This window comes from Lactuca virosa, chromosome 3, assembly GCF_052849685.1.
Source record: "Lactuca virosa cultivar CGN04683 chromosome 3, Lactuca_virosa_CGN04683_v6, whole genome shotgun sequence".
Lineage (NCBI taxonomy): Eukaryota > Viridiplantae > Streptophyta > Magnoliopsida > Asterales > Asteraceae > Lactuca > Lactuca virosa.
Genome location: NC_136428.1, coordinates 316,153,942 through 316,163,918, shown reverse-complemented (window position 1 = coordinate 316,163,918; position 9,977 = coordinate 316,153,942). Strand labels below are relative to the sequence as shown.

At 37.5% G+C, this 9,977-nt stretch overlaps 1 pseudogene; it reads left to right on the top strand.

The window, feature by feature from the left end:
- The first annotated feature begins 6,296 nt into the window (after positions 1 to 6,296).
- LOC145163040 (berberine bridge enzyme-like 8 pseudogene) lies at positions 6,297 to 8,069 on the top strand (annotated as a pseudogene).
- Positions 8,070 to 9,977: the final 1,908 nt, after the last annotated feature.

Sequence of the window (9,977 nt, the reverse complement as noted above, 5' to 3'; positions counted from 1 at the left end):
AAGTCTTCAACATCTAAAAACCCTAACTTCTTAACCCATTAAGACATCCAAGACCATGCATGGAGGAAAACTAGGGACCAAGGTCACATTTTTATGGTTCCAAATGACTCCATAATAGATAAACTTTCCAAATTTATCCATTAGAATGGTCTCAACAAGCAAGATCTAGTCTTTAAGTCTCAAAGGGACCAAAAGTGCATCTTTTTCAACTTAATATATTAAGTACAAGTCTCCAACCTTTTGATCTGAATCAATATGATATTTAGATGGATAAAGTTTCCAACTTTATCCATAACAAAGTCACAAACATTCAAGATCTAAACTTTATGCACTTAGAGTGACCAAAAGCTCATAACACCCAAAAGTAGCTAGATCAAAAAATATCATCATCAAGATTCAAACTTTATACCTCCAAAAGAAAGATCAAGGTGAACAAGGTCTGGATCTACAAGCTCCAATGCAACCAACGCTTCTTTAATGAGTTCCTTCATCGCCAAGGTGCACCAAGAACACTCCAAATCACTTAACAACACCTTTTTTTTGGCTCACAAGGCTCAAACTAGGGTTATGGTTTCAAGAGAGGGTGTTGGAGAAGTGGAGGCTGAGAATAGAAAGAGTTTGGGGGAGTTAAGGAGCTTAAATAGGGCTCAAACCACGAAAATAGGGTTTGGGCACTGATCACGTACTCCCAACGTACTGCAGGTACGCCCAGCGTACTCTAGGAAAGCCTAGTACGCCCAGCGTACACGGCTTAACCCAAAACTATCCAAACTTCAAACAGTCATAACTTCTTCGTTTCAACTCCAATTTTGACGATCCTTATATCCACAGAAAGGTAATGTGAAGCTCTACAATCCTATCAACTCTCCTTTGCCTTAAAACTTTCCAAACTTAAATCTAAATTCCAAAAAAGGCCCGAACTATCACTTTACGGTTATATCCTTGGGTTCCAAAGCACCAACCGAACTCTTGGATCACGTAATATACATTACCCACGTCCAAAGGGTTCTAAATCTATCTTTACTTCAAGACCCGAAGCCTTATGATAACTGATCCTCGAGTCACGAACCCGAATTATGAAACGATTCGAAACAGAGTGTTACTGTATGGTATGTGGTATTTTGGGAAATTCACTAAGCTTTGTTCTTACAGTTTTAAGTTTAAATGTTTCATGTACTTTGAGTAGCAAGGGGAAGAGCCAGACTTGATTTCATCACATTCGCTACACAGTTCCGCACTATCTAATTTGATGTTTTGTTTACTATGATGTTTTGATACTACAACTTTTACTCTGATTATCTTGTTTTGATGGAATAGAATTGTAACATCCCAAAAATACTGTCCAAAAATTTCATTTTTAAATCATAACTAAACCATCGTATTAACCCATTTCAAAACATACTAAAAGAGTTATATAACAAATAAGAGTATCTTTTCAAAAAACTTGTTCATTTCATCAGAGTAAAACATCCCAGGCTGTCTAATCAATGGTGTGTGCCATGCGATCACCCCGAGCTCTTCCCTCCGCTACCGGAAGTACCTGAAACCAAAGCTGAAAACCGTAAGCACGAAGCTTAGTGAGTCCCCAACCTACCACATACCCTGCATAATCACATACTGAAAATACTGGGCCACGCGTGCTACTTTGGGCCTCGCCCACTACCTCGGGCCTCGCCCGCTACAACGACCCCGCCGCTCCAGGCCCCACCTGGCTTCGAGCCCCACTCGGATACAGATCTGTTTCTCTTAGGCCCCGCCTGTCCCTGGGCCCTGCCCACTAATCATATACTAACACATAACATACCACAACACATAACTAAGTACATACTACTGAATCCTGTTCTAAGGCCTCGCCTATCTTGGGCCTCGCCCTTGTCCTGATACTGATGAGTCATGGAACCCCGTCCACACTCCTACTAATAGTGAGATACGGGCCCAGCCCACACTCACTCCTTTCCTAACTTGGGCCTCGCCCCTGCTCTGCTGCTAATGAGATATGGAACACCATCCACATTCTGCTATTAGTGAGATACGGGACCTCGCTCACACTCACCTCCCTACCAGGCACATACATGTATCACACAGACAACAAGTATAACTATCATACAAACCATTTCTTGGGCACCCGCCCGCTAACATTGGACCTTAGTCCCGAATGTCATACTAGCATACTGTGCCTAGGGCTAACCCCCGGGTCTTCCTACTCATAACTACATGGACCGGCATTGTGGCCGTAGACCCATCTACACAAAGGGAAACTCACCTCAAACTGGTGAAGCTGTTGATAACCCTCTGGCTGCTGTCCGACAACTCGCTGGACCGCTGCTCCACTAGCTCCCCGAGCTACTATTATCAACATGACACTTAGTTCCAAACTGAACTCTAAAAGTCAAACTAAGTCAACTCTGGTCAAAGTCCTGGTCAAAGTCAACCTTCCAGTTGACTCGACTCGTCGAGTCAACCCGAAGACTCGCCAAGTCCTTAAACTCAGAAGCTCTCAAATACGACCCAACTCGCCGAGTCACCCCAGAACTCGTCGAGTTCAACGATCTCTGAGTCCCTTCCTGTCCAACTCACTGAGTCACCACTCAACTCACTGTTCTGCGTCTTAACCAGAAGAGGTTGGGGGTTCTGCGTCCTGACTCGTCGAGTCCAAGAACAGACTCGCCGAGTCCTAGGCAATCTTCAACAGACTCGCCGAGTTGTTCTTCCAACTCGCCGAGTTCATGCACATACTCTTACAACTTGTCAAGTGCACCCATGTGACTCGCCGAGTCGCTCCAGTTCTCAATCCATACAGTGGCTTTTCGAGCCATGCAGAGGCTCCAAACTGTAGATCCACTCTTCTAAGGCCCATCCTTCACGTAAAGTTGCAAACTTTACGTGAAACCAAGGTGCTATAGGCTTAAAACACTCTCGGGCTAGGGTTTGAGACAAGCATGCTTCACCAACACACCAAAGACTGCTACTTTATGGGTTTCTGGGCCAAGACAACCCTTGATCCGAAGTTCTCTTTGCTCACAAAGGCACAATACACGAATTGGCCTTGGAAATGGCCCATAATGACAAAATCTAACTAGGAAAGGGGATCTAAATGAATAACAGCCAAGGTATGAGCTTCATACCTTCCTAGGATCTGAAATAACGCACCAACACAGAGTCCACTGCCACTTCTTGAATCACCCAAGGTTCCTTTCTTCCTTTTAGCTTCAAAGCACCCAAAAATGATAAAGAAAGCTTGAGAGTACTTCAATGGAGGCTTAGGGTTCGAGAGAAGGTAAAGGGAGTGATGGAGGCTGGGGTGAAGGCCTGAAATGATGCTTAAATAGGGCACCAAGCCCGGAAATTACGGTTTTCCAACCCAGACCTGACTCGCCGAGTCAGTCCCTTCGACTCGCCGAGTCGGTCACTTAAATCCCGATACGGGACCCGCTCCAACTCGTCGAGTTCACTTATGGACTCGACGAGTTGACCCCTTTGACTTAGGGTTTTCCTTTCCTTTCTTGGTCTTTCTGATTCTGGGTGTTACAAGAATGAATGGTTTTTATCTTTTTAAAAATCAAAATTTTACTCTGAATTTGGGGACGTTATATGCCAAAAGTTTAAGGGAGAGGTTGTCAGCATGGCCCAACATCAACATTGATGTTGGACGGTACCAATACTTTTTAACAGGGAAACGGAGGAGAGAGAGGAAACGAGCTTTCCAGTAAGAACTGGTACCTTTGGACATCGACAAAGACCAAGGAGGATTGCCAACGAGGCGACGACAATGTATTCGGCGAGGTGGGACAATGTCACCAGAGAAGAGAGTAGAGAGAGGTAGAGTAGTCCGCCATTTCTGTTTCACAGGAGCATGATACCATGGATGACTGGATTATCAATTATGTGTAGGTCTTATTTAGGATAGAAAGGGGGTGTTGTACTTTAGCGTAAGAATACTGTACATTGTTAATTTTGTAATAATAAAATAAATAAATAAATACTAAAATTAAAAAGAAATATAAAAAAGCTTATAAGGGTTATATAAGTCATTTTAATTTGTTTACTGACTAAAAACGCAACAAAAACGTATAAAAAAGACCGTCCACATTAATAAAAAAATTAAAAACTAAACGTGCAAATAACCCAAACCATAAGGACCATTCGTGTATATAATATGGTATCTATTATTTTTTAAGATGGGAATTTTTGCTTATAAGCTACATAAGTCCATTCATTATTAATTTAATGTCATAAATATAAAATTATTATAGTTTAATGGGTGTTCGAATGTTTTGAGCCTAAAATGTGCTTAGTCGATCACCAATATACAAAGACATAAACAAAGATTTTCTATACAATCTTGATCACAATCATTTAAAATTGGTTTTGGAAATACTGAGAGTTTTGACTCAAAGTTAGTCGATAAAAAACGACATAATCAATAGATAAATGTACGAAAAATTTTCATTTTAAATATTCAATAATATTAAATATTCAATAATATGGTTTCATGTAATTCGGTAACAATTTAGCTCTTTCTGTAATTCATATCGTTTTATAGGCCTGACATGACCCGCGCCACAACACAAATAAACGGGTTTGGGTTGAGTTTTTCAACTCGCCAAGTCGTTTATTAAACAGGTCATATATGGCTCTACATATAGTTTCATGTAATTCGGTAACAATTTAAGTCTTCCCGTGATTCCTATGGCTCCATATATAGTTTCATGTAGATCCCTAACAATTCAACTTTGTAATTCTCTTTGACTTTCTTTGTTGAATATTCAATAATATGTTGGGTAAATAGCATAAAAAAACAACCCGTTTACACTGAAATTTTAATTTGACACCGTGTTTTTTTTTTTGTCTCAAATTTGACACTATGTTTTTCAATTTATTACAATTCTGACCACTTGACCGGTTAACCAGGTTACATGCTGACGTGGCATGATGACATGTCAGTTTTGATGATGTGACATGCTGACATGATATGCTGACGTGTCAAAATTGAATTTTTTTTTCCACAAAAAACAGTAAATTTTCACTTTTTTTCAATTTTGACACTAAGTTTAATTTTTTTTTTCAATTTTGACACTATGTTTTTTTAGTTCCAAATCGAACATCATTTATCAATTTTGACCATTTTCCATTTCAATTAAAAACCATAGTTTTGTATAAATACAAGTTTTTTTTTTATTACATTCAAACCATAATATTATGTATAAATATGTATTAGTTATATAAAAACCGTATTTTATATTAAATACACAACTTTAAAATGAGTTTGTAGGTTTGAAGGCGTGTAGTCGATTAAAACCCGAATGTCAAGTTTGCAACCCCTGAAATTTTCACATCTTATTAGAAGTTTATGGTTAGTTTGATTCTCATTATATAACTAATGCATATTTATACATTATATTATGAATGTAAAAAAAAATAAAAAAAATAAAAATAAAAATAAACACCTTGTATTTAGATAAAAATGTGGTTTTTAAACAAAAAAAATATATTTATACGGTTTAAAATGTAATAAAAAAAATATATTTATACGGTTGCAAATGGAAAATGGTCAAAATTGGACAAAATTGGAAAAAATGATGTTCGATTTGGAACAAAAAAACATAGTGTCAAAATTGAAAGAAAAAAAAATTAAACTTAGTGTCAAAATCGAAAAAAAGTGAAAACTTACTGTTTTTTGTGGAAAAAAAAAATTCATTTTTGACACGTCAGCATATCATGTCAGCATGCCACATCATCAAAAACTGACACGTCATCATGCCATGTCAGCATGTAACCTGGTTAACCGGTCAAGTGGTCAGAATTGTAACAAATTGAAAAACACAGTGTCAAATTTGAGACAAAAAAAACACGGTGTCAAATTAGAATTTTGGTATAAACGGAATGTTTTTTTTATGCTATTTACCCTAATATGTTTCCATATATAGTTTCATGTAATCCTGTAAGAATTAAATTTTTCCGTAATTTCGTTTGACTTTCTTTGCTGGACGAATGTTCAACCTATATTTTTATTGAGTTATCCACATTTAGATTTCCTTGCCGGAAGCCGGACTCTTTAATTTCAACGTGGCATTATCACAAGATTGCCTCTAATTTTCAAAAACTTCTGGAGTTGGTATATGATTTCTTATGCGTGTATAGGTATGCAAAAAGAATTATTCAAAGGTAAAGAATAGTATTTCTACATCCGACTATTAAACTTTGGCGGGAGTTTAATTAAGTACGCCAGATTAGAAGGTTTACATTCGTTTGTTTATAAATTGCATGTCTCACACCATGCATTCCATATCACAAAAATGGCAATTACCTATTCTTTCAACTTCAAATCTTTTATTTTTCCTCTCCTCCTTGTCTTGCTCTCTACCCATTCCTCAGCAACTTCAACTTCCATTACAGATCGCTTCACCCAATGTCTAAACAACCGAGCTGACCCTTCTTTCCCGCTCAATGGACAACTTTACACTCCCGATAACTCCTCTTTTCCCTCCGTCTTGCAAGCTTACATCCGTAACCTTCAATTCAATGAATCCACGACTCCCAAACCCATCTTAATCATCACTGCCTTACACCCTTCACACATTCAAGCAGCTGTTGTGTGCGCCAAAACACACCGCCTGCTAATGAAAACCAGAAGCGGAGGCCATGATTATGAGGGGCTTTCCTATGTGACCAATTCGAAACAACCCTTTTTCGTTGTTGATATGTTCAACTTACGCTCCATAAACGTGAGTATTGAAGATGAAACTGCATGGGTCCAAGCTGGTGCGACTCTTGGTGAAGTCTACTACCGAATAGCCGAGAAAAGCAACAGCCATGCTTTTCCGGCTGGCGTTTGCCCTACTGTTGGAGTTGGTGGCCATTTTAGTGGTGGTGGTTATGGTAACTTGATGAGAAAATATGGCCTTTCTGTTGACAATATTGTTGATGCTCAGTTAATCGATGTGAATGGTAAACTTCTGAATCGGAAATCCATGGGTGAAGATCTTTTTTGGGCCATCACAGGTGGTGGTGGTGTCAGCTTTGGTGTAGTTGTAGCGTACAAGATCAAACTGGTTCGTGTTCCTACCACTGTGACCGTTTTTAACGTCCAAAGAACATCGGAGCAGAACCTAAGCACCATAGCCCACCGATGGATACAAGTTGCAGATAAGCTCGATAATGACCTTTTCCTTCGAATGACCTTCAACGTGATAAACAACACAAATGACCAAAAGACGATACGTGGTTTGTTTCCGACACTGTACCTCGGAAACTCTACAGCTCTTGTTACCCTCCTGAACAAGGATTTCCCTGAATTAGGGGTAGAAATTTCAGACTGTATTGAAATGAGTTGGATCGAGTCTGTGCTTTTCTACACAAACTTCCCCATTGGTACTCCGACCATTGCTCTTCTAAGCCGTACACCGCAAAGACTAAACCCATTCAAGATCAAATCTGATTACGTAAAAAAAACTATTTCCAAACAGGGATTCGAATCCATATTTGAAAAGATGAAAGAACTTGAAAACCAAATGTTGGCCTTCAACCCTTATGGTGGAAGAATGAGTGAAATTTCCGAATTTGCAAAGCCTTTTCCCCATCGATCAGGGAACATAGCGAAGATCCAATACGAAGTAAACTGGGATGAACTTGGCGTTGAAGCAGCCAATCGGTACTTGAACTTCACAAGGGTGATGTATGATTACATGACTCCGTTTGTTTCTAAGAACCCCAGGGAAGCATTTCTGAACTACAGGGATATAGACATTGGTGTCAACAGCCATGGCAAGAATGGTTACGTTGAAGGAATTGTTTATGGGCACAAGTATTTCAAAGAGACGAATTATAAGAGGCTAACGATGGTGAAGACGAGGGTTGATCCTAGCAATTTCTTTAGGAATGAGCAAAGTATCCCAACTTTGTCATCTTCATGGAAGTAAATACACTTGTGAAATTGAATAAAAGTATGGCTTTTTCAAGGTCATGGTATCCAGATTCAGATGATATTGATATAATTTTGACTTGTATTTATACAAACAAAATTATATTATATTTTTCTGAATTTCGATTTTCCATCTTTGAAAAAATATACGAACATTGATGTTGATATTTTTAAGCATTATAGATCTTGAACATTGTGAATAATGAATAAATTGATGAGTTGGTTTTTTTATAAGTATGTAATAGCATGTTTTTAATCAAGATAACTACTCATACTTAATTCGATGCAATTTATTATTTTAAACCTTATTTATATGTCGGGTTCACTGGCGGCCAAGTGTGTAAGTAGCGTGGTTGTACAAAACCTCAAATAGGGCTTTGCTCGAAGATCTCCTTTAATACCAGGTTACTAAAACCTAAGAAAAAAAATACATTAATTATAAGCATGGTTGTATACTAGTAATTAAATTCATGTTTTATTAAAAATAAAAATTAGATTTGTGAAATATATTTTTAATACCGTATAGAATTTGAATACCAATATAAAGATATTTAGATATCCAAGCCGTTATTGAAGGCATGGGTTTGAGAAAACATTGAATTATCTCAGAGCTATATAACTCTGATTTAGGAATTGGTATTTGTTTAGCAAAATAATAAAAGAAGAATTTCTAACAAAAATACATTTTGACAAGAGTGATATGAATAATCGGAAATAGTACATGAACTCTTACATCAAGAATCATTTAGGATTCAATATTCTTTGTATATATTGATCAAACTATTTGTTCATTGGAGAGAAGGTTTAAGTAATACAATCACTATGCATATATTTTGGTTTCTTAATAGTTAGAAAAGTTGAATTCAGACAAATCTTCATAAATGGTCTGTGTGGTATCCCAGAATATCAAGTTTTGTCTCTAACGATTTTTGTCTTCAAGGATAGTCCTAATGGTTTGAAAACTTTTTATAGATTGTCCTTTTGGCTCACCATGTCACATTTGAGTCGTTAAGTGAAATCACGTGCATCTCAGTCCATGGCAACTTAGTCATTTCACTTTTATCAATCACTACCTATAAGTTTGTAACATCTACATTTTTCAACACTCTCTTCTTCCCTTCTTCCCCTCTTCACGAATGTTGCTTCCCATATGAAAAAATCAAGAAAATATTGATTTTTTGATCTAGAGGTGTAGCGATGAAGGTGATATTATGGACCAATCTTAACCCTGGTAGGCATTTTTGGAAATGTTCACGGTTTGGCAGGAGTTGTGGGTTCCTTGGGTGGGTAGACCCTTCGATGTTCCCTAGGGCAGTGGTTGTGATTGTAGGTTTGCTTAGAGCCATGAATATACTCCAATATACAATGAAGATTCCTCGAGTTTGAAGTTTTGAAGATAACGCTGCTCTTATTTGGTTCATAGTTTTTTTGTTTGGTGATTAAAGTATTAGGTTGTTTTAATGTTGAACCTTGTTGTAAGCATTGAAAAAATTGTAGTATTATTTGGTTATTTCTTCGTGTAAGGATTTCACTAGAAGTCTCAGGTTTACTTGAATTTGTTGAAGGATATTGTTAACTATGAATTTAAAAGTACAAGCTTTAACTACCCTTGTGTGTAAGAATTTATGGTCATCATTTACTGTTTTCACCATCCAGTCTTCATTCTTACAAGATCTAGAAATCATCATAGCCTAAGGACAAATACCTTTTTTGTCAATTACATTTTTACCCCTTGTTGAATGCCCACCATTGTTTTGACCATATTGACCAACCATACCATCATATTTGACCCTTAACACTAGTTACTTAGGAAAAATGTGAAATTGTATGTTAATCCATGAAAACGCACATTGTTTCTTTATGAGTCGTTTGTGGAGCATGTGTGGTTAACCGGCACACTAATTTGGGACTAAAAAATTAAATTTATAATACATACTTGAAATTAATTATCGTTAATGGAGTGTGTGTGGTTAACCATCATGTCAATGTGAGATTATAAATGACCTCGAGGATGTCACGCGGGTCTGCATGGTTAATCACATCTTATTTGTGATCA